Here is a 27,023-nt window from a genome sequence, read left to right on the forward strand (position 1 = left end):
TTTCCTGTTCTATGAAATCCTTGTTTTTGTTCTTTTCACTCTTGGGGTGTGCACTTTCTTTCTTATTGATTTGTAAGAACTTTTTATTTATTTAGGATATTAGGACTTGTAATACATGATGCAGGTTTTCTCAGGTTGTGGTTAATTCATTGCCTTTGCTTTGATGTTCTATTGTTGACAGAGAAGTTTTAAACTTTTTGGTAGCCAAATTTATCAGCCTTTTCCTTTGGGTTTCTAGCTTTCATGTCATACTTGTAAGGTCTTTCCCACTCAAAGATTGTAAAAATATTCACCCCTATTTTCCTCTGAAATGTAAATGGTTTAACTTCCTACTCTCCTTTGGGTGTTAATGCTGAAGTGAGGAGGGAGAGAAGATTCCAGGCGTATTCTGTAGCAGTGGTCAAGAGCCCTGCTTTGGGAAACTGAGGACAACTGAGTGTGAGTACAAGCCAATGACTTTGGGCAAGTTACACTCTCAGTGTCTCTGTTCCCTCTTCTGTGAAATGGGAAAAACCACAGAATGTGCTTGTAAATGTGTGGTGAGAAGTCATTAAGATGATGTGTGTAAAGCAAAGAACACAGTGCCAGGGGCGATGTAAACCCTCAGTGTGAGTTAGCTGCTGTCCCGGTCTTTCTTCAGTGCTGGCCTTCATTCTAGCACCATTGCTGGAAGAATCCACCTTCTCCCCACAGTTGTGAAATGCCACCTGTTAAAGGCAACCATCCACTAGTTTCCCAGGTGCATTGGGTTTGCTTCTGGACTCACTCTTCTGTCAGTCTCTTCTGGGCCAGTGTCTCATCAGTGCACCTAAGGTTTGCTCTCTTCTGGCCAGGGAAGTCTCCATGCCCCTTGGAGGCCCAGGCCGTGTGCCCTCAGGAACTCCCTTCTGTCTCTCCCATATCCCCTCCAGGGCCAGCCCCGTCCACCCTGTGTTTTGCATCTACTCAAAAGTTTTCTTCGAACTTTCCAAGATGGGTGGGACCTTTTGTTATACGCACTTTGAGATTCAAGAAATGGAGAGCTGGAAAGTTCCACTTAGAACTTTAAAGTAAGACCGTACTCTCAGCTCTACCGCATACCCTCTCTGAGCCCCCAGTTCCCATCTGTGAAACAGGGACCACCATCGCTCCCTTTTGGGGTTGTTACAAGAATCCGGCGGGGATGTGCACACCCTGGCAGAGTGCCTGACGCATGGGGACACCCCAGCTTCCAGGTGACGCCGCCTGCCTGTTGGAACTTCTAGTTCTAAATCCACACAGGCTTGCTCTACCATGCTGCCTCCCCCAAGACTGAATAATGCCACGCGGAGGCCTTCAGACCTCACCAAAATCCCCAGGCCCTTCTCTGGGGACTGCACCTTCTTCAGGATGCCCACACCAGCCAGGAATGTGCCCCAACTGAACGCAACTGCAGCCTTCCTAATTGCTGTTGCTAAGTATATATAGGACGCCCTGTACTATGCAAGTAGCACGTCTTCGTCACCATGGTGACCAGGCAACTTCAGTCTCCAAACACATTCCTGTGCAGCATGTGTCTATCAGGGCAGAAGGGAGCCAGTGAAACTGTGAGTCTGGCAAAGGAGGGTGGCCACACCCCCCAGTCTCTGGCTCTCAGAACTGAGTGGCCAGTGCCCCACCCTTTGACTGTATAAAGCTCTTCTTCGGAAACTTTCCTTGTCGGCACCCAAACCACACATCTCCATCACCTGAAACCGATTCAGGAAAAAAGGCCCCAGGAGAAGGAGACTCTACGGGGGACACCTGCGAATCTGGGTAACTCAGAGAATGCAGGATTCACCAGGGCACCCTGAAGGTGTGGGCTTGGTCGTAGCAGAACAAATCCCCGAAGCACCCGCAGAAATCCTCTTTTGGAAGGTACTCTCCAGGATGGAGCTAAAAGCAAAATGTAGGTGCCTCAAGAGAGCCTCTTGCTTCTAAGGAAATCGTGAGACAAACAGTTCCTGCTTACGGCTCTTGAGCTCCTGCCAATTTGATCAGAATCTTGGGGGTGGGGGTGGGCATCGATGGGTGTTTTCTCCAGGTGATGGTCAAGAGCCCTGATGGGAACTCCAGGTGAGGCTGCGAGGATTATCACACGCTTGAGGGAAGCTGCCAGAACTGGAAGTCTTTTTGAGGGGCCAGCAAGGAGGCTGCAACCTGGAGCCCAGCAAGATCGTTTGTGAATGTGCTCCTGATACTGAGAAGGCCTGTAGGGCCAGCGTCCCTGCGAAGGAGAAGGGGAGTCAGGTTTTGGGGTTGGAGGTGAAGTTCTGCTAAGAACCGAGATTGGTCTTGGGCAGTCGTGGCCCTTGCTCTGGGCTCTGCACTTCGGGGCACCCTGCTCTCACCAGGCATCCTCAGGGGCTGAGACAACTACTTGCCCAGAGCCTGCACACTCCTTTTGAAGCCGTGCCCTTGTCACGCGGGGTTCCGGAATACCTGCCCAAGTGCCCTGAGCCTGCTTCTAGGCAGGCGAGGCCTCTGCTTTGGGTCCATCTTCCCCAGGAAGACTGTACAGAAAGCTGGGCACCTGACGGACAGCCCGAAGGCGGCCGCCTGCAAGCTGGTGTGGAGAGACTGGGCTGAACGGTCCCTACACTCAGAAGTCATGAGGCCATTTGTGGTAAGAGATGGGAGGGGGTGGGTGAGATGGCACGGGGGCCAGGGACCTGCAGATGTGTTCATGATCCACGGTTGCTGAGGGCAGGGCTGGCTTATGCCCGTCATCTTGGCTCTACTCAGCCTCTCTCTCAAATGTACTAACTGTGTTCTCCAAATCATGCCTCACTGTGTCCTTGAGCCTGTAAATCTCCTTCTCTCTGCCTCGCGCGCTCCCTCATTGTCTGCCTTGCAGGCTTAGCCCAGGTGTGGTCTCCCCAGAGGGAGTCCTCCCCGCCCCCCACCCCTCAGTGCTCCCAGTACTGTTGCCCGTCTGCTGCCCCTGGTCTGGGAACAGTCACTCTGATCTGCACATATGGGCAGAAAGCTTCATCTCTCCTCTACGTGGCACCTTGTTTTCTTTCGGGTCCCTAACCCCTGGCTACCACACCTAGCAGGGAACACCATTTAAGGACTGGTTCGTGAACTGGATTCAGTCATTTTGGTAATTATGGGAGGAAGGCTTTGGAGGCCTCCTCTGACATTTACCCCAAACTCTGGTTTCTTTGGGAAAATACAGTGCTCGTTCTGAAGAGTCAGTTTCTTCTGTTGAAGTAAGGGCTGGGTGATTATTGATCCGTTCTAGCATTTCCAGCCTCTGAGCTGCCCTCATGTGTGTGGACCTTCCCCCCCCCCCCACCCCCTTCTGCCTGCCACCAGCTTCATAGAGAAAGCTGGACGAGCAGGTGCATCCCTGCTGCCAAAAATCCGAGGAGCTCAACTACCCAGGGAGGAGGTGACCACGTGTCCTGATTTGCCCAGGACAAGTTGTGTGCATATCTGTTGTTCTGGAATGATTGTTAATAGGACTCCTTTTGGGGCGCCTGGGTGGCTTAGTTGGTTAAGCGTCCAACTTTGGCTTAGGCCATGATCTCATGGTTCGAGCCCCGCATCGGGCTCTGTGCTGACAGCTCAGAGCCTGGAGCCTGCTTCAGATTCTGTGTCTCCCTTGCTCTCTGCCCCTCCCCCACTTGTGCCTTCTCTGTCTCTGTCTCTGAAAAATAAACATTAAAAAAAAATAGGGCTCCTTTCACTCTCTAAAGTGTCCCATCACTTGATAAGATATATTATGGGGCCTCTAAACAGCAGAATCTGGGGCACGCTGCCAAGATCATCAGCCTGAACATTTGCACTGTTTTACTTGAGTTCTGGGAATTCTTCGATTTATTGTATCCTCTGAATGGTTCACAGAAAGCGGGGGGTGAGGGGGTGGTATTTTCATGGCCTTATTACGAATCCTAACTGGTTCTCTTTAAAATCCAAGCAAATACTTTTAAAATTCTGTCCAATCCAGTGGCTCTCAGGCTGTGTTTCCAAAGGACACTGATGAAGGGAGTCCGGAAAGAGTACGTCCAATAACGATGGCTGTGTCCCATGTCACAAGGAAATTATGAGTCAGTGGATAGAATGGACTTGAGTTCAGTTTCTTCTCCAACAGGTTTTTATATGCCTTTGGGAGCTGATCCTGTTTGCCAGCTGGTGGATAAATACACCAATGCTAAGTGAATATGAGTTTCTAAAAACTCAAGAAAGTGTTTAATAACTTACATATTTTTAATGAGGTGAGAATTGCATACCTGGAATATGGCCAGATTTTCATTTGGTGAAATTAGTTGTAGTTTATGTGATGGAATTTAACACATCAACATGTCCTGGTGCTTTAATATTACATTAATATCTAACATTTGTTGTGCTTTAATATGTGGCAGGCTAGTGCCGAATGAGTCCTATACATCATCTCTGTCATCCTCAATCCCATGAGGGAGGCGCTATGGCCACCCCATTCCTGGGAGAGAAAACTGGGGCTTTGGGAAGGAAGAAAGCTTTACTCCCAGTCTTGTGACTTCCAGGTGCTCTAACACCTAAAGTCCTTTGAAATCCTCTTTGAAGTCCTGAATAGTACAGTTACAAACAATTCTGTCATTTGACCTTTGCCCTCAGGCCGTGTTCCATAGCAGTTGGAGACAGCTCCCGAAGCTATAGTGATATCATCTGAATTTTCCTTTTGCCTCTGAAACAACCTCTTGTTTTGCTATAGTTTTTTTTTTTCTTTTAAGGGGTGAAGTTAATGAATCTGGAAAAACTGAGGCCATCTCATATTAAATATTTTTTGTTTATTTTTGAGAGAGAGAGAGAGAGAGAGAGAATGCAAGCGGGACAGGGGCAGAGAGAGAGGGAGACACAGAATCCAAAGCAGGTTCCAGGCTCTGAGCTGTCTGCACAGAGGCTGATGCAGGGCTTGAACCCACGAGCCATGAGATTGTGACCTGAGCCAAAGTCAGATGCTTAACAGACTGAGCCACCCAGGTGCCCTGAGGCCATCTCATACTAAATAAGCTGCTCGTTAGCCTGGGGAGCTCTCCCAGCCAAGAGCTCTGCACACTTTCGACTGTTCTCCTCAGAGCTCAGTTTCTTCCAGACCCCTCCCTCTAGTGTGCTTTCTCCTTTTCTTTTTTTTTTTTTTTTTTTTTTTTTTTTTGCAGATTTATTAACCATTTATTTAACCTTCTTTTTTTTTTTTATTTTTTAATATATGAAATTTACTGTCAAATTGGTTTCCATACAACACCCAGTGCTCATCCCAAAAGGTGCCCTCCTCAATACCCATCACCCACCCTGCCCTCCCTCCCACCCCCCATCAACCCTCAGTTTGTTCTCAGTTTTTAACAGTCTCTTATGCTTTGGCTGTCTCTCACTCTAACCTCTTTTTTTTTTTTTTTTTTTTTTTTTTTTTTTTTTTTTTCCCTCCCCCATGGGTTTCTGTTATGTTTCTCAGGATCCACATAAGAGTGAAACCATATGGTATCTGTCTTTCTCTGTATGGCTTATTTCACTTAGCATCACACTCTCCAGTTCCATCCATGTTGCTACAAAAGGCCATATTTCATTTTTTCTCATTGCCACGTAGTATTCCATTGTGTATATAAACCACAATTTCTTTATCCATTCATCAGTTGATGGACATTTAGGCTCTTTCCATAATTTGGCTATTGTTGAGAGTGCCGCTATAAACATTGGGGTACAGGTGCCTCTATGCATCAGTACTCCTGTATCCCTTGGATAAATTCCTAGCAGTGCTATTGCTGGGTCATAGGGTAGGTCTATTTTTAATTTTCTGAGGAACCTCCACACTGCTTTCCAGAGCGGCTGCACCAATTTGCATTCCCACCAACAGTGCAAGAGGGTTCCTGTTTCTCCATGCTTTCTCCTTTTCTTAGCTTGCCTACGAAGGGTGCTTTGGGATGCTTGTAATCTGGTACATAAAAGGTGCTCAATAAACACTGGTTTCAAGAATGAATGTGTCAAATGAGCGAAGCAATGACTCAGTCTCACTTTCACCAAGAGTGAACGGCTACGTTTTGCTGAATCCCCTTGCTGTGAGTTTCTGGGTGACTGCCAGGAAACTGAATCTCTGTGTCCTCTGGCCGATGGAAGGTAGCAGATCCACTGGTTGTGTAAAGCTTCCCCTCTGTCCTGTGACCTCATCAAGACCATTGGAAGGCGAAGGAGGGAAACTTACCTGTCTGTACTTTGCCAATCGAGTTTGCCTTTCACAGTCCAGTTGCTTTCAACTCCCCACTGAGCCTTCCACTGCATCTTACACCTGCTGCTGTGCCACTGTGTGCTGACCTTCACCATGGGACCTGTCCCCGGGGAGGCAGCCCGCCATCTTGCCCCACCCACCGCCCACTTCCCATTTGCCTTGCTCACTCTGAGCAGCCCGACCACGTTCTGCTGTTCCTGATTCAATGATTGGCAACCGGCCACCTGAGCCTGGAGGACTTGTCCCGTCTCCTGGCTGTCTGCAGAGAGGACACCGGGAGGTGGCTGACCCAGCTGAGATGCTTTTCTTGCTCACATGGGGAGTGTGCTTACTGCCAAAAGTTCTGAAGGCCTTTGTGTCCCCCTGTGGTGTCAGAGCCTGAACCCACTTTGCATTCCAACGTTGCACTTTTCCTGGAAAGCTCTGGACTTTCTCTCCAGCACTGGTTTCGTTTCATTTCAGCTCTCGACAGGATTACAGTGGGTTCTATCTTCTGGTCTCAAGGCTTTCTCCCATCCCAAACTGGAGCCTAAGTCACTTTTTTATCATGTGATTTTTAAGTAAGCTGTATGCCCAGTGTGGGGCTTGAAGTCACGACCCTGAGATCAAGAGTCACGTGTTTTACCGACTGAGCCAGCCAGGCACCCCTCCCATACGATTTTTAAAATAATGTTTACTTTTTGTTTTACTTTACTTTTTTAAATAATTAGGACAAAATTACATATTATGTATATAATATACATACACACGTGTATATACATATATATATATATTCACGGAAGGAAATTTAGAAATACAGGAAACAAAAAAATCTATCACTCTCTTATACTAACATCTATTGGCATTTTTCTATTGACATGTCTATTTTGTCATTGTTGTTCAATCTGACTGCTTTATTGATTATCAGAGAAAAAACCGTGCAAATAGCTTTATAACAGCTTGACTATTCACTTAACTATCGATTCAGTTTTATGCATTCCCACCATCAAAATTTTTTTTTAATTTTATAGTAATTTTAGATTTATAGAAAAGTTGCAAAATATTACAGAGCATTCACACGTGCACTGCATCTAGCTTCCCATAGTGTTAACATCTTACATAGCCACGGTACATTTGATGAAACTAAGAAATTCACGTTGGTGCCATACTATTAACCACAGATCTAATTTGGAGCTCACCATTTTGCTCATTAACATTCTTTTTCCGCTCCAGGATCACATCAGAACACCATGTGCATTCGGTCTTCATGTTTCTATAATCTTCTCAAATCTGTGAAAAGTTCCCAGTCTTTCCTTGTTTTTCATGACCTTGGCACTTTTGATGAGTACTGATCAGGTATTTTGTAGGATGTCCCTCAGTGTGGGTTTGTCTCATGACTTTCTCATGCATAGATTTGGGAGAAGGATACCACAGGAGTGAAGTGCCCCTCTTACTGCATCGAAGGGTCTTTGTGTCTTTGTTAATGTGTATGTTCTTATAATTTTGATAAAGATAGAGCACCTTTCCATATCTTTATGGGTCCTACCACAGGGATGGAAAGTAACCCGTCAATTATGACAGCGCTCCGACCCAGATAAAACTTCAGAATCCCTCTTGATATAGCCCTCCGGGCAGCCTCCTGCAGAAGGCCTATACCTTGGCACATTTTGCCAGTTCTGTTCTACATCATTTTTAAAGGCTGAAAAATAGTTTATAGAATGATTACACCCTAATGTGTTTTACTCATCCCGTATTGGGTCCCTATAGTTTTTTTTTCCCAATTTTCCCAATGAGGTCCCTTTTTTCCCCCAATTTTTAAAGGAAAAAATCCTAGTACATTACAATTATTGGATCAAAATGAATAGATATTTTTAAGGCTTTTGATGTACACTTTCAAAGTGGCTCCAAAATATTTTCATGGATTTATATCCCCAATAGCAGTGAAAATGTTGTTTTCCCAAAACTTGTCAAAATTTGCTATTCTAATGAAAAACCATGAATAGGAAACTATCATTTCACAGTTGAGTCATTATCTTTTTATTGTTCTTATGTGAACTTCCTCAATTATTATAGATATTGAACTTTCTTTTACAGGTGTATTGGCTATTTATATTTAATACTTTTTCAATTATATGTGTCCTTTGTCTATTGAAAGATATTAGCATTTCCTCATTGATAGATCAAAACTATCAATCATGTATCCTATTTGTTGCAAAATTCTCCCAATCTGAAGGTTGTCTTTAAATTTCGTTTATAGTGTTGTTAATGTACAGAAGTTTTAAAGTTTTATTTAGTGAGAACCCAAGTTCAGTTTTCACCCTCAAACGAGCCGGTAATCCTAGCCTAAATTATTAAACAAACGTCTCATTCTTCAGTAATTTAAATGCCACATTTGTCAAATATTTAATTCTTGTGTAATTTAAGTATTCTTTGGTATCTATTTCTTTCTGTGGAGTTTGTATCAAATTCTGTACCCCTACTTTCTCACATCTTTAGCATGGTGTTATAATACTGTTTAATATTATGTAGAACAAGAGCCTCTCATCATTCTGTTTTTTAAAAAAATTCTAGCTATTCCAATGATGCTTTTTTGGATAAATTTTAGGATTGTTGAGACATGTTTTTGATCTTCCATAAGAATATTTATTCTAATTACATTAAGTGTATGATATGGATTAATTGGGGGGAATTGCTAGCCTTACCATATTCAATCTTTTTATTCAGTTAGCTGGTCTTTCACTTTATTCACATCTTCCGTATCCTTTTGAGAAGAATTTTGCTTTTTTCTGAGTTTTCTATGCCTTGGATTCTTGGATTCTTGGATTCTTTAGTTTTAACTGCCCAACTGAAATAATAACGTGAAGAAGTGAACTTTCCGGCAGAAATGTCAGTATGGACTGGAGCAAAGGAGGTAGACGACCAAAAGTCCTTGTCAAAGGAAAGGTCATTTGCAATAACTTGCAGGTGGACAGAGTGTGGCAGATGGAGACAGGCTTGGGGTCAGCTCCCAGATTCACATTCACCAGCCTGGGATTTACTCCTATGGGCCTCACACCTTCACTGGGAGATGGGGATAGTGACCCTGTAGAAAGGTTAAGACTGGAGCTTGTGTGGGCTGAGTATCCAATATGGTACCCAGCACATTTAAGTGCTCAACGAATGATTTATTTAAAAAAAAAAAAGTCATTCCTCATTCCCCCTTCTCCCACCCCCAGCTCTAGGCAACCACAGATCTGCTCTCTGTCTCTGAATTGGCCTATTCTGGACATTTCCTTTAAATGGAGCCACACAATTTATGGTGCTTTGGGCCTGGCTTCTTTAGCTCAGCCATCTATGTCCAAGGTTCATTCATGTGGTACCATGTATCTGCACTTCATTCCTTTTTAATGGACAAATTTTTCTGTATAGAGACACAGCATTTTATTTATCTGTCAGTTGATGGACTTCTAGGTTGTTTCTCCTTTTGGCTATTATGAATAATGCTGCTGTCAACATTTGTGGACAAGTTTTTATGGAGATGTAGTTTTCAGTTGGTTCAAATGGGAACTATGTTTAACCTTTCCAAGAACTGTCACGCTGTTTTCCAAAGTGGTTGCAGCATTTTATATTCCTAACGGTGGTGTATGAGGTCCCATTTCTCCACATCCTTGCCAACAATTGTCTTTTTTATTTTAGTCACTCTAGTGGGTGTGAAGTAGTATCTCATGGTAGTTTCGATTTTCATTTCCTTGATGGCTAATGATGTGGAGCATGTTTTCATATGCTTGTTGGCCATTTGCATATCTTTGGAGAAATATCTATTCAGATCCTTTGCTCATTTTTTAAATTAAGTCATGGGGTTTGTTTGTTGGTTTATTTATTTACTAGAGAGAGAGAGAGAAAGAACAGACGAACGAGTGGGTGAAGGGCAGAGAGAATCAGAGAGAGAATTCCAAGCAGGGCTCCATTCTGTCAGCAGGGCTTGAACCTTGAGATCATGACTCGAGCCAAAACCAATAGTTGGTCACTTAACTGACTGAACTATCCAGGTGCCCCGAGTCACAGGTTTTTAAAAAAAATTGTTGAGTTGTAAGTTTTCTATATATATTCTAGACACAAGTCTCTTATCAGACATATGCTTTGCAAATATTATCAGGCATATAATTTGCAAATACTTTTCCTATTCTGTAGATTGTCTTTCTACTTTCTTACGGTATCAAACTAGCTTCAGCCACAATCGACTTTTATTGGAAAGCAACTTCAGAGTGCCCTGGGTACACAGACCTCTTTGTTGGCCCCTCTTTCATTTCTCCATTCTTTCCTTCTCTCTCTACAGATGGATTTCACTGATTTGTCTGAGCTAACCAGCCCAGGCTGAGACCAATGCTTTAGTCTCCATCCCAAGCTCCAAAAAGAGAGTACCTGATTGTTTTCATTTAGATGAACCGTGTGGCCAGAGAGGCCACTATCATGTAATAGGACAGCTCCGGGGAATTATTGAGGGCTGAAAATACACCCTTAGAGTGATCTATCGTCAAATTGAGCATAGCCCCCCAAATTTCTGTACCTTTCTACACAGCTCTCTTCATTTGGGCATCACCGTCTGCGAGGGAGGATGGGGATGGGGTGGCTCCAATGAGAGATGCAGTAGAGCATTTTCTCCCCCTCCCCTGCCACTGTGCTCAGGCAGTCATTCCAACCACCATTTGAAATATGGGTGTGTGTCAGATACTGTCCTCGGTGCTGAAGATGTGGGTGAAACCCCAATACGTTTGGGGGCTTTAGATGGTTCATTTTGTGTACCAAGACGTTTTAAAACACACAGTTTAAAATTAATTAAAACCAGATTATAATTTTTTGCTTACAAAAAGAATTAAGGAATATTAACGAGGAACACATCTATACCTCCTCCAACCCTTTCAAAATCTCTTTTCTTTCTTTTCTAGCAGCTAGTAGGTAGATGCCCCAGAACATCTCAGTTGTCAAATTCTGTCTAAAGTCTACCCGGTGCCCAGTTTCCTGCTACAGCTCGGGACCTGTTTCTTTCTACCCATGTTTCCAGTGTTATCACAAGCATTCGATAACTTGGCCAGTAAAGACTAAACTCTTTTCAGGGGGTAGGGGAAAGGGAAAATATGAGTAGGCAAAGAGAAGTTATCTCCAGCTGGTTAGGAGTGAGAAGCGAGAAAGAACATCTCTCCATCATACAGAGATGAATGGGACCAGGTACTCATCCTGTTTGGCAAAATAGTCTCCCAGGAACACAGATTACAGGCCAGTACACCTCTTCTTGGGACTGGGGAGTATATTAGGAAAAGTACACACAGGTTTGAGGGGTATGTCAAAAAGAGTAGCAGTTTCAAGAGGGGTAGAATCCATCATGTGGCCAACGCGTGATTCAGAGAGGAAGTTTCACTGCTTTTTTTTTTTAATGTTTATTTTTGACAGAGAGAGAGAGAAAGAGAGAGCGCGCGCGCGCTCGCGCGCATGAGCGGGGAAGGGGCAGAGAGAGAGGGAGACACAGAATCCGAAGCAGGCTCCAGGCTCTGAGCAGTCAGCACAGAGCCTGACGTGGGGCTCGAACTCACGGACCGTGAGATCATGACCTGAGTTGAAGTTGGACGCTCTACCAACTGAGCCACCCAGGCGCCCGAAGTTTCACTGCTTCCGATTTACAAATGGGAAAAATTAGGTCACCGGTAAACTGCAACTTGAACGCTATGACCACCCAGTCGAACCACACTCCTGCTCTTACCTGAGCCACCACCTTCTCCAAATTTTACCGGGCACGTGCAGATCGTGGGTCTCAGCCCACAGAATGCACAGGGCCCCACCAGGCTGGTGGTGAAGAAGAGCTGAGCTCTTCAACACGTTATTTTTCATCCTGCCTCTGGAAGGGACAAAAGAGCGCACAAGTTTGGCTTTCTTTCGCAAGGAACCAAACTGAAATTTGAAAGGGATTTCCAGTGGCTTGATGAGGGAAAGCCTGGCTGTCTCCTCACCAGGCCCTGTCTGCCTCGTTCCACGGGAGCAGCTCTGCCGGATGACTATGTACAGCCCGCCTGCCCCCCAGTTGCTGCCTGGAGGGAGCCCTTCCCTGACTTGAGCCGCTGAGTATTCAGACTGCTCCTGGGTGCTCCAATGAGTCGAGAAGGAGCAGCACGAACCGCATTTGAAGTGTAGCTGTCAAAAAGCCATCCATCCGCCTATATGTTTATTCATGATCTTTTTGGACTTTCCAATCAACCAAACTTGGCAGCTTGCCCATCCATGCTGCAGTGGGGATCTGCTCAGTCTCCGACCTATAAGTCAAGAGAGCTGCGCTCGCTGCCAATACACTGCCTGGGACACCGGCCAGGTGCCCGGGGGTGGGAATGTTATTGGATGCTTGATAAATATTTGTCGAATCTTAACTAAATTCACTTCCTGAAACCCGCTCAGAGATAGTGAACGGGCAGAGGGAAGTGAGAAAGAATGCCCTTCTCTTCTGCTAGGAGATTGATTCAGTTATTACGTTAGAAATAGACACGCGAATTAGCATGTGCTCAGAGCTGGATAGAAATCCACCCATTAACCCGAATAAAATTGAAGATATTCCATGACTCTTTTTGCTATCATTGGGTTAGGTTTTTAGGGATTTAAAAATGATATATCTATAAAACTGAAAGCCAGAAAAACTCCACAATGACCTAAGATCTGTCTGAACAAAGAGAAGATACGGTCTTGACCCTCTAAGGGGTGCACCTGACAAATGCCGATTCATCCCCATACATACACTGTCCTAACAGCAGTCCCGGGGGAGCTTGGAGGAGTTAAGAGGTTGGAGGAATGAGATCATTTGGGTCAGAAGTGTTCAGGGAGGTTATTTATGCAGAAGGTGGGCATTCATTCATTTTTTTTTTTTTTTTAAAGAAATATTTCTGGGCACCGCTCCTGCTAAGCACTGATATCAGAATGAGCAAGATACAGTTCTTGTCTCCAAGGAGCTCCCAATATTGGAAGCACAGCCAAGTCAGCCAGCACTTGTGGTACCAGCTGATGCTGTTCTGTGTGACATGCAGGGGCGGGGGGGGGGGGAACACCGTGGGGGACAAAGACCCAGCTGAGCGAGCTAGACTACAGGGGAGGCTTTCTGGAGGAAGTATCTCTGGAACTAAATCTTAAAGACCGAGTCAGACAAAGACAATGAAGGATAATTGCAGAAGAAGGAACAGCACGAAAGAGCTTTGGGAAGAGAAAGAAGTTAGGTTTTGCTGCACTGAGAGATCTCCGTGCTGAGGCCATAACAGCCCGAGGGGCGAATGGCAAAGGGTTTTGTGGACTCCGCTGGGGGGAACCTCCAAACTGAGGCGGGAGGCCTGGAATCCCACTAGGACACCTGATACGAGTAAATAGCAATGAGGTGCCATTTGGCTTTGACAGTGGAAAGAAGCGAGACAGATGGAGAGACCAGGGGATATTTTGGGTGTACGAGTCTGAGGTAAAAAATTTTCTGTGCGTTTGTGGGCTCACTAAGGAGGCTGTGGTGGCTGCAAGTGGGAGTGACTAATGCCAGATGCCAAGGGCTGTGAAGGGGCTGAGATTTTCCCTAGCTGTAAGGTAATGAAGCAGCCTGCCACAGTTGCGTGGGTGCTGAGAGAAGCCTCCTGAGTCAGGGACCGGAGACTTTGTGACTCCCGGCGACAGCAGGATCCAGAGCAACGGATCAGTTCCCTGAGCCCCCAGGCCCGCAGGGGCTGTGCATGTGAGTCTAGATAGATGCCCCCCCCCCACCAGGAAAGGGGCAGTGGACCTGGGGAACCCACCACCTTCTAGCAGGCTCATTTGTATCCGGGAGGAAGCTGTGATCTCATCCCTCAAGGGTGCTGGCTGCAAACACCACGTCTGGAAACAGCCTGGGACCAGCTAAAGAAAGATCAAAGCCCCGGCAAGATGTGTAGGAACGCCAGTTGAGAGTAACGAGGATCTGGGTTCAATTCCCGGCCCTGGCTCTGGTGAACTTGGGCAACAGACTTAACCTCTCTGAGCCTTTGTTTCCTCACATACAAGATGGGTACTTTGTAGGGTCTGGGGGAAGATTAAATGAGGTCCTATTTACAAGATACGGCACAAGAGCTGGTATTCAACGAAAGCTCAGTAAAAGCTGCTAGAGTTAGTATTCTCTCTCACACTCTCTCTCACATACTGTCCAACATTTCAAGTCCTCTTTTTCTGCAATTCCAGAACCTTCTATATTCAGTTTCCATGTGGCTGTCCCTACCAGGTTCTGCCTGGACAAAGGTCCAGCCTCCTTGGGCTGAAACCTCTAACTGGACAGCACAGCGGGCCAGTGCATCTATCTTCCAGAAGCTGTGGTTGTGGGGTGCTGAAGGCTCGGAGCTGCCCACTTCCTCCCAAATTATCTTTAGCCCAGCAGGAACCATCCCGCTCAGGGGCACCCAACCCCTCTTCAAAACCCAACTCATGACTGATGGACACAGAGTATAAAAGTCTGGCCTTCTCGTCTTATTGTGGAGTCAACTCCGAGTGACAATTCTTTCTCCAGAGCTCCCCCTGGGAAGGTTGAAGTTAGACACCAGCTGAGACCATATCCCCGCCTTGCCCTTCCTCCCTCACTCCCTCGTCTGGAGAAGACCTCCTCAATAAATCAAACGCACTGAATCCTTGCCTCAGGCTCTCGGCACCTCCTTGGGAACATGGCTCAGGACTGACAGTCGTCTTAGTTCTTGATTCTGGCTTCCCCTCAGACAGTGTCTTTCAGGACTTGAGTCCAGGCGATGGAGCCCATCAGAGCAACTCTTGCTCTTAACTCCAGCCCCCGGGTCTTCTTCACGGGGAGGAGAACCATAGTCTTGCCAGAACAGGAAAGGAGATTAGATACTACTCAAATCATGAAGTGTATGACCCCTCCTCCTGACTTCTCCAGGCCACATTTGTACCCATTCTGCCTGCAAAGTTGCTGCTCTGTGTTTGACTTCTTTCTCTGTCTTCTCATTGGGCCATGAGCACATAAGGGGCAGGAAGCGGGACTGAGTGGTGGCTGCATCCTCTGCATCCAACAAGGGTCTACACGCAGCAGGTGTTCAGCAAGCATTAAGGATCAGTGACAGCCAGGACCACAAAGAAAGACAGTAAATGACCAAAGTGAAGGCTCATGTAGGGACCCATCAAGGGACGCCCCCCACCCCGCCCCATAAGGTGGAAGATCCCAAAGAGAAGCAGCTGCCAGTTCCTGGGCATAACGTGTGCCAGATGTGAGTGAGACTGTGTGTGCTCCGTAGATTCTCGTTTAATTCTTACAATCTTCCTTGGAACATATTATTGTCTCCATTTTACTACCGAGATCATCAAAGCTCAGAAAAAGTAAGTAACCTGACCAGCATCAAGCGTGAGAAAGTGGCAGAGTCAGATTTTGAGCCCTGCTCTGGCTGTTCTCTTTCTCTTTCCACTATGACGTCCTGAAGCATTTGGAGTCGCTCTTCCAGGAACCTGAATCCCTGTGGGTGCTTGAGCCAGAAAGGGCTGGCTGGCGGCGGAGTCGCAGCGGGCCGCGTGGGCAGCTGGATGGGGGTGGATGGGGAGTTTGGAAACGAATCTGCTCTTTTACTGGGGCTGACGGTCAGGAGCAACACAGTTGCTGCGAGGAGCCAGCAACAGGGCGAAGCTGATGCAGGGATGGTCCAGCCCCTGGAGAAGCCAGGCTGGTGCCCGATCTGCTCAGACCTTCTGGCTCTGGGCAGGCAGGAGCCCTGGGCGCTGAGCTGTGTGACTCTGACGGGCCTCCATTTCTCATCAACTGAGGGAACGGGGTGGCTGTTGGAAGGTTTCTTCCAGCTCTGAGTCCCTGGTTCCCAATCAGTGAAAGGTCTGATGCTTCCCATCCCTCTTTGCTCCTCTCTGTGTAAATCCTGGGCTGACGACCAGCGGTCCAAGTCCCTCAGTCCAGCCAAGGCGACAGAAAGCCTGACTTTCTCAGCCCTGAAAAGAGCTGACAGGCTGTTCTCTGGGCTCCCCTCTGCAGGCAGCATTGACAAGGGCTGGAAGAGGGGGACTTTGGCACGGGGGACTTCTCGAGTTGTTCCACAGAGGACCTCTTCTCTTTCCCAGGCGTAGTGACAAATACTGCTCCCTCTGGCTGTGAGGGCCAAGGGGGTGTGGACAAGTTTCCCATGCCCGGGCTCTTAGGAAAATCGCAAGCAAAGAAAAAAATGCTCATGGGCTTTTGGCTCTGCTTCTTGACCTGATGCCAGATGGCCACCGGGTTCAAAATTACATCACCATTGACTATCTGAGTAATTTCTCTGTTTGACCATCTTGGAAGAATAGCTACCTTGGCAACAGATTGTTATCAGTTCCTTAATGATTTGGGCTGAGGAACAAGTTTCCTTTATGCTGAAAGCCAGTGGCTTGAGAGCTGGATCTGGATGGCCTCCCCGTCCCAGGTCACTAAGTGGATGCTACAGTATTAAGAAACAGCTGGGTTTGACAGCCACGTTTGCCTGTTAAGCGGCAAGGGCCAGGCCAGCGGTGCTGGGATTCCCGATGTCATCTGCCCACCTAGCAGTGGACTGACTGCTCACTGAAAGCTGCTCCACGCCAAGAGAGGATCCAGCACTGTCCCGAGTGCAATCGCCCCTGGGTCCTGCTGAGGCCACTGGGTGCTCTGTTCCTGATGCTTCCGCTCTCCCCTGCTTCTTACGGCATCTATCTCTCACTCACTGGATGCCATGCATCGTTCTCTGTGCTTCGGATGAATTTGAAAAGCAGGAAGGATTTTCCAGGAAATATCTAAAAAAAAACAAAACAAAACTGGGAGATTCACAGCAAAATAGTCGGTAGAAAAAGGTGCAGTGTGATTTTTAAGGTCCACGTGGAGTTGCAGAAGGTGGGAGGGGAGTTGAAGGTGAGGATATGAAGCTCAGAAAGTTGAGGTAGTTTGTCTAAAACAACACATCTGCCAAGTGGTGAGGCTGGGATTTGAACCTGAGTGTGCCTCGTGCCCAAGAGGGGTGGGATGATGGGCTATATCAGTGAGAGCTGGTAGAGCCCTGAATGTGCCTTTAAAAAACAGCTCTGTCTGGTAGCAACTAGCCCTATGCCTTTGACCATGGAGGGGATCACAAATGCCGTTGAATGAATGAGTGATTGGCCACATGTGTGGGTCTGAGGTTCTCTTACTGCACATAAGCTCGGACTTACAGGGCTTCCCTGCCTTCTCCTGACTTTTGATCTTGGGCTTTAGGGAGGCAAAAGCTTCCAAGCTCCAGTAGACCTTCCTAAAGCCTCCCAAAGTCTTCCCACAGGTAGCAGAGAGGTTACCCAGGCCAGGGTGTCGGGCTTTAGCTGACAAAAAGAGGCTATAATCAGTCCTCTAAATCCAAGGAAGAAAAGGCAAGGCATAACAGAATTATTAAAGGCCAACTATTTTGGGAAGCTATGCTTTACATATGTAGTGTCATTTCTAATTTGCCATGAGCCAAAGGTGATTTTTATTGTGCCCATTTTACAGCTCAGAGCACTGAGGTCCAGAAAGGGCAAAGCACGTGGGGTAACAGAATTAAACTTGTATTGTGTATAGCAGATCCTGAAATAAAGACATGGTCTTTATTTTATAAATATCTTGGATTGGAAGTAAAGGCACTCACCAAGGGATGCAGTGGCCACATCTTCAGAGACCAGCATTGGTAGAAGATGGAGAAGGAAGATTCTGCTATTTTCAGTAAAGTAATTTAAATCTGAAAAAGGAGTTTACCATTTTTGCTTGCTTTTAATTTGTTTGAAAGGGGAAAATGAAGGGGTGAGCATGGAAAGCTCAGAGTGGGCAAGAGGGGGGTGGTGAGGAGGTCCTGAGTGACTGGTTGACTGTCGGTGCCCCCACCAGTGCTGGGAACTCAGGCCACTTCCTGTATGGCCTCAGTCCTGCCACTGGCAAGTAGCACTTTCAAACTTTAGATTTGAAAGAGAACAATAGACAGCAGTGTGGACGGACTTTTGATACAAGGGCTAATTCCTCAGCAGAATCTAGACCGTCAAAGATGAAGGCAAAACAGGAAGCAGGGAGAAAATGACCCCTGTGTTCAAGTGAGAGAATATTCTGGCATCTCTGAATTTCATGTTAAGAAATTAGGCCTTTAGGGGTGGCTGGGTGGCTCATTTGGTTAAGCGTCCTACTTCAGCTCAGGTCATGATCTCACAGCTCATGGGTTCAAGAGCCGTGTTGGGCTCTGTGCTGACAGCTCAGAGCCTGGAGCCTGCCTTGGATTCTGTGTCTCTCTCTGCTCTTCCACAAACCATACTGTCTCTGTCTCAAAATAAATATTAAAAAAAAATATATATATACACATATATATATGTATATGTATGTATATGTGTATATATATTTTAATATTTATTTTTTAAACATATTTTAATATTTTATTTTTTAAAAATATTTTATATATTTACACACACATATATATACATATATATGTATATATATACATATATATACATATGTACATATATACATATATATGTGTGTGTGTGTGTGTGTGTATATATATATATATAAAAGAAATTAGGCCCTTACCCCAGACTGCAGTGCAACTTGAGCAAAATGCAATGTGATGAAGAGTGTGGTCCACTGAAACATGGCACAGCTACAAGCTCCTGGTCAGCACTTTGAAATTAACAGCGGCCCAAATGTGAATTTCTCAGCCTTTTTGTGGATAAACTTTTTCTCCCCCAGTTTTTAGATGAAACTCTCTGGGCTGCGCAAAAGCTTTCCCTTGTCAAATTTCCCAGCCACATTTACGTTGTAAGGTAAAGAGCTTCTATTCCCCAGCGACGTCTTGGAGAGAATACCAGATTGTTTGGGAAGGAATCGCTAGATCTGTCTCTTGGGAAGGAGAGTTAAGTCCCCAAGGACATAGTCAAGCACTGAGGTGAAGGACAAAAGAGGTTTCTGTTGGTCCTGAGAGGGAGAGGGGAGGACAGTGAGGGAAGACGTGTGTGCATTTGGGTCCAGCTCCACCACCCTTCTTCTGAATTCCAGTACAGTTAACACAGAGTGTTCTGTAAGTTTCAAGTGTACAATAGAGTGACTCAACAGTTCTCTACATTACCCAGTGCTCATCACGATAAATGCACTCTTTTTTTTAAGATTTTATTTCTAAGTAATCTCTATACCCAAGGTGGGTTTTGAACTCACAGCCCCATGATCAAGAGTTGCACATGCTACCTGAGTCAGCCAGGCACCCTGATAAGTATACTCTTAATCCCCTTCACCTATTTTGCCCATCCCCCCCCCCACCTGCCTCCCCTCTGGTAGCCATCAGTTCTGTATAGTTAAGACTCTGTTTTTGGAGTTTGTCTCTTTTTATTTTGTTCATTTGTTTCGTTTCTTAAATTCTGTATGTGAGTGAAATTATATGGTATCTGTCTTTCCTTGACTGGCTCATTTTGTCCAGCATTATACCCTCTAGCTCCACCCATGTTGTTGCAAATGGCAAGATCTCATGCTTTTTTATGGCTGAGTAATATTCCATTATGTGTGTAGATCCATTCATCTATTGACGGACATTTGGGTTACAGTTTCCCACCACATTTTTATATTCACTACAGTGGCTGACCTCAGACTGTTCTTGGTGCAAATGAGTTTTAATTTCGTATACAGTAGAAACTGGCAAAGGGGCTGAGTTTTGCACTGGACTGATGTGGGCAAAACTGACAGTGCAGACCCTGAGCTGGAGGGGCAACCAGGGTCTGGGTTGCAATTATCCACCAGCCATATCTGCCCTCCCATGAGCACCTCTGAAAGCCTAGTAATGGGGCACCTGGGTGGCTCAGTTGGTTAAGCATTCAACTTCAGCTCAGTTCACGATCTCGTGGTTCGTGGGTTCGAGCCCCGTGTCGGGCTCTGTGCTGACAGCTCAGACCCTGGAGCCTGTTTCAGATTCTGTGTCTCCCTCTCTCTCTGCTCCTCCTCCACTCATGCTCTGTCTCTCTCAAAAAAAAACAAACAAACACATAAACAAAAACAAAAACAAAACCAAGTGAGGCCCCACTCAAAAGTCTGGGCTGCGGATGGACGTTTAGACAGGCCTGGCTGGAGGCTACAAGATTATCATCTACTAGTACCAAGCAGGACTTTGTATTCTCCTTGGGCTCTTGACTGGTCAGAGCCCCATCTGCTTTGAGCCGGTTCTTTTTCTTTCGGATACATTTAAAGAAAACTTCCAGTTCACCCCAGAGCCATACTGCACACGCTCTTTGTGTTTGAACTGGGGCTGTAGGGATTAATTCTGTGGGGTATGCATGCCAACTTTCTTCGGAAGGCATCAGAGACCCTACTAACCTTTCATTGGCCGTGTCTTCCCCACAGCACCAACTCCAGGCTCACCCCAGAATTGCCTTTCCAGGTAACCACAACCTAGTCCCAGTTACTGATGTCCGTCAATAAGAATTCAGAATCCCAGCCTGCCCACTTTCTAGCTGTGTGGGCTTTGGCAAGTTACTTGCCCATCTTGTGCCTGTATTAATTTTCTTAACTGAAAATGAGAACACGTGAGAAGCGTTTGGCAAATGTTTGGCACATAGGGTGTCCTTAAGGAACGATATATTTGGGGGAAGTTTGAAGAATCTCAAACCATGAATAACTCATAATTAAATAAGCTGACACTTACCTACTATTCATAAAACAAACTGATGAGGTATGAATTTATTGATAAATTACTTAAAGCTTTATTTAAATAAAAAGTGTTTCTTGCACAAGAGGATACCTGTATAACTTTCCAAAATTGTTCATATCTAATCGCATTGAAATCTTCCTAAAACATCCCTTGGGTTGTATTGTTGTCATACTCACACATTTTCATTTTTCCTTGTGCTGGCTGAACGCCGAAGCCACCTCTGTACCCCCACCCTCTGGGCCCACGATAGATACAATCCCAGTTGTTAATGAGGCCCTTTCCATCACACCCCTGCTTCAGGCCCATTTGTCCACCTGCCCGTCTTAAAATCACGCCCTGTAATGCAGAGAGGAAGGGCTATCCTGTTTCTTGAGTCACTGGGTTTGGAAGAAGCTAGTCACAAGAAGGAGCATGAAAGAAGGGTGGGCTGAGTGGAGACGAACTCCTGAATGAGGGGGGACAAGGGGCGTGGTAGAGGAGGTGGGTGGTTGCGGGCTAGGGAGACAGCCAGAAATGACTGTTGATTGGTAATGAAGAAATGAATGCAAAAACCAGGAAATATAGGGGCGCCGGGGTGGCTCAGTCAGTTGAGTGTCTTGACTCTTGATTTTGGCTCAGGTCACGATCCCACCTTCACGAGATCGAGCCCTGCATCGGGAATGGAGTTTGCTTGGATTCTCATTTTCTCTCTCTCTCTCTCTCTCTCTCTCTCTCTCTCTCTCTCTCTCGCCCCAGCTCTTGCTCCCTCTGTCTCTCAAAAAAAAATTAAAAAGCTGTGAAAAACAGCTATAAGAACATGAACATAAATGTTGATGGAGGGGCCCGAATCCTTACACATGTTCATGGCCCATAATCTCTAGGGTCACTGGGTGGAATCTACCAGTCCAGTTTTCATAGCTTTCTTTTCTGCATCATAATCTTCTGTCACTTGACCACTCAGTAAAGACAGTAAACACATTGTCTTGTGTCAGCTGTGTTTGAGAGAATAAAGGAAGGGATCTATGGAGGGTGACGCTGGAAGGAGGCTCCCAGCACACAGAAGAGTCTGGGTCATCCACAGAGAAGCCTAAATAGTACAGGAGAACCTGGGGCAGTGATCCAGAGAGAAAGGTGATGGGCAAACCTCAACCCCAGACATTCCCATTTTCCCTTTTGGCTTCTCACTCCCTCTCCCCATCACTCACATCCTCCCTGCCTGCCTTGTAATTTGTACTCTGTTTTGTCCTCTCCTGTAAGGATGAAGGCACCAGACGTTAGACCTGAAAGTAATTCTGACAATACCTAGAAGCAAATTCGGGGTCCCCCGTGTCCCCCTCCAATCTCATTGTACCACATGGTCTTGGTGTTGCCTTCCCGCTGAAACAGTCCAGGAGTCTGTGCTGATTTTGCAAGAATAAATAGTTGTGGTTCAAATCTCTTGCTCAATTTTTCAGATCTGGAGATTTTGCCATATAACCGTTCCAATGCCAAGAATTCATACCCCTGAGGCTTTCTTCTCATCATTTAAGATTTTCAAGAAGATAATTTAGCCTCAGTACTGGTTGCCAGATTGACAGCCTTAAAAACAAGAGGTGAAATCCAATCTGGATGGAGCCTGTGCCGTTGTCTATTTTTAGGGAAAAGATTATTCACCCATATGGCTAGCTGGGAATAGAGCGTGGCTGGGGGCGGGGGTGGGGTGGAGAGTTAAACCGGCCGTGACCCTAAATCTCTTGCTCTCAGCTTGGGTGGGGGGTGGTGCAAGAATGGAGGGTGGAAGGGATACGAATTGTTCTCGGAAGGGTGCAAACCAGACTATCCCGAAAACCACTGGATACTTTGCAGAGTGATAAAAATAATCCTTCCTTCTAAAAATAGCCCTTCTGGAAACCAGAGGCCTGGACTGAATTACAGTCACTATGTATTGAGCATATACCAAGGTACCAAGGCCCCAGCTGGTTCTTTGCAGAGTTTATCTGGTGTAACCCTGCTCCAACCCCGTGAAGCAGGTATTTCTGTCCCCACTGATAAATGAGCACGGTGAGGGTCTGAGCAGGAAATCAAAGTCAGCTCGTCACTTAGCCTCAATCATTTCCATTTTCCTCAAATCTCCTAGGCCAGAAGTTCCCAAACCTCATTGCACACTAGGATAAACGGAGGAGCTTTAAAGTATAAATTCCTGGGACCTACCCCGGTCCTGTTAAATCACGGGGTTGGGTAGGGGCAGAAATATTTTTTTAAGTTCCTAAGATGATTCGTATGGACAGGCCGATCTGAGATACAGTTGGGGACAGGGTGATTTCGGGAGCGCCCAGGGACGCCACCTCCATGTTCCGCTGGCCTTGGGCCCTCAGTGTCCTCCAGCTACTCTCAGTCTCTCCACCGAGCCGAATTCCCTCTGACCTCAGAGCTGCCCCACCCGGCCTCATGTCTCTGCTTGGATGTGACCTGCTCATGGAAGTGAACCCTGTGCACCTGAATAACGTGACAGGTCTCTGCTCTTCTCTCTCAGAACACATCCCAATCTGTAATTCTACATCATGGGAATTTAAAAAATTGTTGTCAGTCTCATCTGTCAGTAGGCGCCATAAAGGCGGGACTGAGTCTGTTCCACCTGAAATTGTACCTCCCGGGCCTTATATGGCTGAAGGAGGCGGGGAATGAGTGAAGGCCTGGGGGGAGCGGGCAGCAGGATTAGGGAAACACAGTTCCGGTCCTGGTTTTGTGCTAATTTCCTGAACAACGGTTTGGGGAGCCCTCTTCCTCTCTGAGATGCTCTTTCCTCACCTGATGAGAGACGCTGGATCACACCCATGGGTGTCAAACCTCAGGGAGTGTGGGAATCACTTGGGGGGCTGCGTAAGGCCGAGTCTAGCCCTACTTCACGCAGATCTCGCGTGGGGCCAGGTCCGCATCCTGAATGAGCCCCAGAGATGCTGACACTTGTTGGTCGGTGGTGGGGGCGTGGGGGAGGGGTAGGCATTATAAGGAACACTGAGCTGGGCGAATTCCGAGGTCCTAGCTATGGCATTGTGTGGTTTATTCAGTTAGCAAACCTGAGAACCTGGCATGAGGAAGAAAAAGAGGACTGAGTGAAAGTGTTCCTTCTCAGAACTTCCCTTCCTCCCACAGCTACCAGGCAATGCCGTCTGTCCATAAAATGTGTTGTGGAGATCTCGGTGCCATGTCCTCTCAACTCACCACACTCGGAATCACCACTTTTTGCATATGGGAACGCAGTACAATGCGTCCATGTTCACAGTGTCCTAGAAACACTGAAATGTTGTTAGCCGGCTCCAGATTTGGGGCCCCGGATGCCCTAGTTCATCGCTGCCGGGAATGCACATTGCAAGGGGAGAAAATGCTAGGCAATCTTCTCTCTCTCCTTCCTCCCCCTTTAAAAGACACCGAAACCCACATAAAGCCGGTGTGTAGCTTAGGAGCTGTGAGGGGACCATCCCTTAATCACTGCTCATGTCACTGCTTTGCCAGTCACCCCAGAAGCCCCTCTACGGCCTCTCCCCACTCCTTCCCTTTTCCTAAAAGTGAACACTCTCCTGACTCGTGGAGTTACCACCTCCTGACATTTCTTTACAGTCCCATCGCCTGGCGGTGCATTCCTGGTCTCTCGAGTTCTGTCTTGCCATTTCAACGCATTTGTTGTCTTTCAGTGCCATTGGATCTACAGGTTTCCCTCCTCCGTCTAAAGCAGAGGAACATTTAACCTGCAGAGTTTCTCACAGTCTGGATCTTGCTGGCTGCCTATTCATGGTACAATTCAACGTGTTCCTCTGTGCTGTGTATTTCCTGGGATTTGGCAGCTGAAATCAGAGGTTTCATTAGGCTTGTTTCTAATCCTTTTGGCAAGACATTAGATGGCAGTGTATTCTTGCCTCGGGAGGCACATAATGTCTGGTTATCTCTCCCTTCACCCCCCTCTTTTCCCTTCATCTTCATTCTCTCCCTCCTCTTCTTTTCCCCCTTCTCCTCCTCCTCTATCTCCACTCCCAGTACACGGTCTGTGGTCCTTTGTAGGGCAGCCCAGGCTCCAGATGTGGAAGTGGACAGGAGCAGAGGTGGCCATGTGCTCAGCTGGGGGAACAGGCTTGTGCAGTCATGACCTTGGCCATACCAGCTGATCTGAGCCCAGATTCTTCGACCACTGAAGAGTTAACATTTTTAAGGGGTTCTTCATCCTGCTGTAACCTCGAGTCCACTGAGCATGGCTGCAAAGGGCGGTCCTCCTCGGCACAGCCAAAGGGCCCCGGGAGCGAGGTCCCCGCTTGCTGGTGTGACGTGGGTGGGTTCCTCAGCACAGGCTTCCTGTATCTTCCCTCAGCGCAACAAACCATCCTCAGCCCCTTTGCAGAAACGATTTTGGCCTTTTGGGCCTGACTTTTCGGAAGCCATGGAGACATAGACTCCAAAAGGATTCATGGAAAGTAAGTGGCCTGGTTTTTGTTTCCCTTTTTCGGCGGATGCCGACGTTCCCTTGCTGTTTGTGCTACAGACACGCTGTGAATGTGTTTCTGAGTGAACTTCTGCCTGTTCCTGTGAAATTTCATTATCTTCTAAGTGAATCGCTCGGCAGTACAAACACCGATACTGAAGAAAAGAACCGTGGGGGAAGACTCACGTAAGGTTCAGTAATAGTATGGAAACATGACCACTTCTGTCGGTCCACACATTGGAAACTCAAACAGTAGGGAGACTTCACTTCGCCAGCTCCAGGAGTAAAATCATTTTCTTTGCCGTTGTTTTTGGCCTTCTGCTGATAAGCACTTGTAGAATAACTAGTTGACCTAGCTCAGTCTTGTCTTTTCTGGGTGCCTGTGGGTGTGAGTGTGTATTTGTGTGTTGTTCACTTAACCCTCGACACAGTATTTCCAGATAACAGTGAAGATAGAGTTACTCTTCTAAATGGCTCGCTCTCATTTTTTTTTTTTTTTAATGTGTATTTAGTTTTGAGAGCGAGCGAGCACGTGAGCGGGGTAGGGACAGACAGAGAGGGAGACAGAGGATCGGAAGCGAGCTCTGTGCTGACAACAGAGAGCGCTCTGTTCAATGTGGCGCTCGAACTCACGAACTATGAGATCATGACCCAAGCCAAAGCTGGATGCTTAACCGACTGAGCCACCCGGGTGCCCCAGCTGGCTCTCATTTTGAGCACTGGAGGTTTGTCTTGGGAATCCCGTCAGGGCTGAAGATCCACCAGAAGAGATAGAAGAGGGTCTGTTTGTACCCTTGTCGACCAGGGCCCGAGTCCTGTGAGCATTAAGAGGAAAGTAGAAAGAGGAAGTAAGTTGAACATACCGATGTCCTTTGGTTTTGTGGATCTGTTGAAACTTGCAGCTGTGGCCAGCTTGGTGGTGGTGGTTGTTTACTATATCATCTTGGATTTGAAGGCTTTGCATCTCCTTCTAAAGCAGTGTGTTTGTCCCTTTGCACCCATGGCCTGAGTCCCCAGGGCGTGGCCAGCCCTCTTCATCAGTCATCCTCGCTGACAGGCCCATGCCCCCAGCCTTCCTTCCACAGGTGTGCTCACCACAGTACTCAGTGCACATAAGGGGACAGCTATCTTGATCTGGTTTTGCAAGTGCCACGTCTGTGTTCCCTCACTTCTCTTGATAATGTTCCTGGGAGGCCATAGCTAGGCCCCAACGATTGTGCAAGGCCGACTGTTTGCCTAACTCCCCGTTCCGTGGCAGAGACTGTCTCTGGTCTCCTGTTCTATAAATGTTCTATTAAAAAATGTTTCAGAGACCCATCTGTGTCACAATAACAAAATCCGGTGCCATAGCATGCTGCCTGGTGGGAGCAAAATTCAGCTCTTCAATAATCCAAAATGTGTTTTCTTCTGCTTGTCTCCCTCATTTTCACAATAAGTAACGTTGCCGTGTTTGGCTCCCCACGATTCCAGCAAATTCCTGCGTAGAGCCCATTTAAAGGATCGACTTGCTTTGCATACCTCAAGGAGTTCAGCGGATGAGAGAAATCGAACTAACCGAGAAGTGAGATGCTGATGTTCTAAAGCTGTGTTTCCACTTCTTTTTCACATGAAAGGATGTCCCAGACATCATGAAAGTAAATAATGGTATTTTTTAGGGTGGCATACTGACATAAGCTGCCTGTATTAGGTGTAGCCGGGGTTTTTGAGTTTTATGGAATACTAAATGCTAACATAGAAAAGCAGTTAAATTTGAGCACGTCGTGCA

The 27,023-nt window shown here is 46.6% G+C and overlaps 1 long non-coding RNA gene across 1 annotated transcript in view; it reads left to right on the forward strand.

Annotated features, from left to right (window-relative positions):
* Nucleotides 1-2,030: 2,030 nt before the first annotated feature.
* Nucleotides 2,031-27,023, forward strand: part of LOC102959651 — a 34,942-nt gene continuing 9,949 nt past the window's right edge. Inside the window, exon 1 of the long non-coding RNA XR_006212017.1 lies at nucleotides 2,031-2,623. This is a non-coding gene — a long non-coding RNA (uncharacterized LOC102959651). The remainder of the gene's footprint in view (nucleotides 2,624-27,023) is intronic.

The sequence above is a fragment of the Panthera tigris genome, chromosome A2 (genome assembly GCF_018350195.1).
Source record: "Panthera tigris isolate Pti1 chromosome A2, P.tigris_Pti1_mat1.1, whole genome shotgun sequence".
NCBI classification, from domain to species: domain Eukaryota; kingdom Metazoa; phylum Chordata; class Mammalia; order Carnivora; family Felidae; genus Panthera; species Panthera tigris.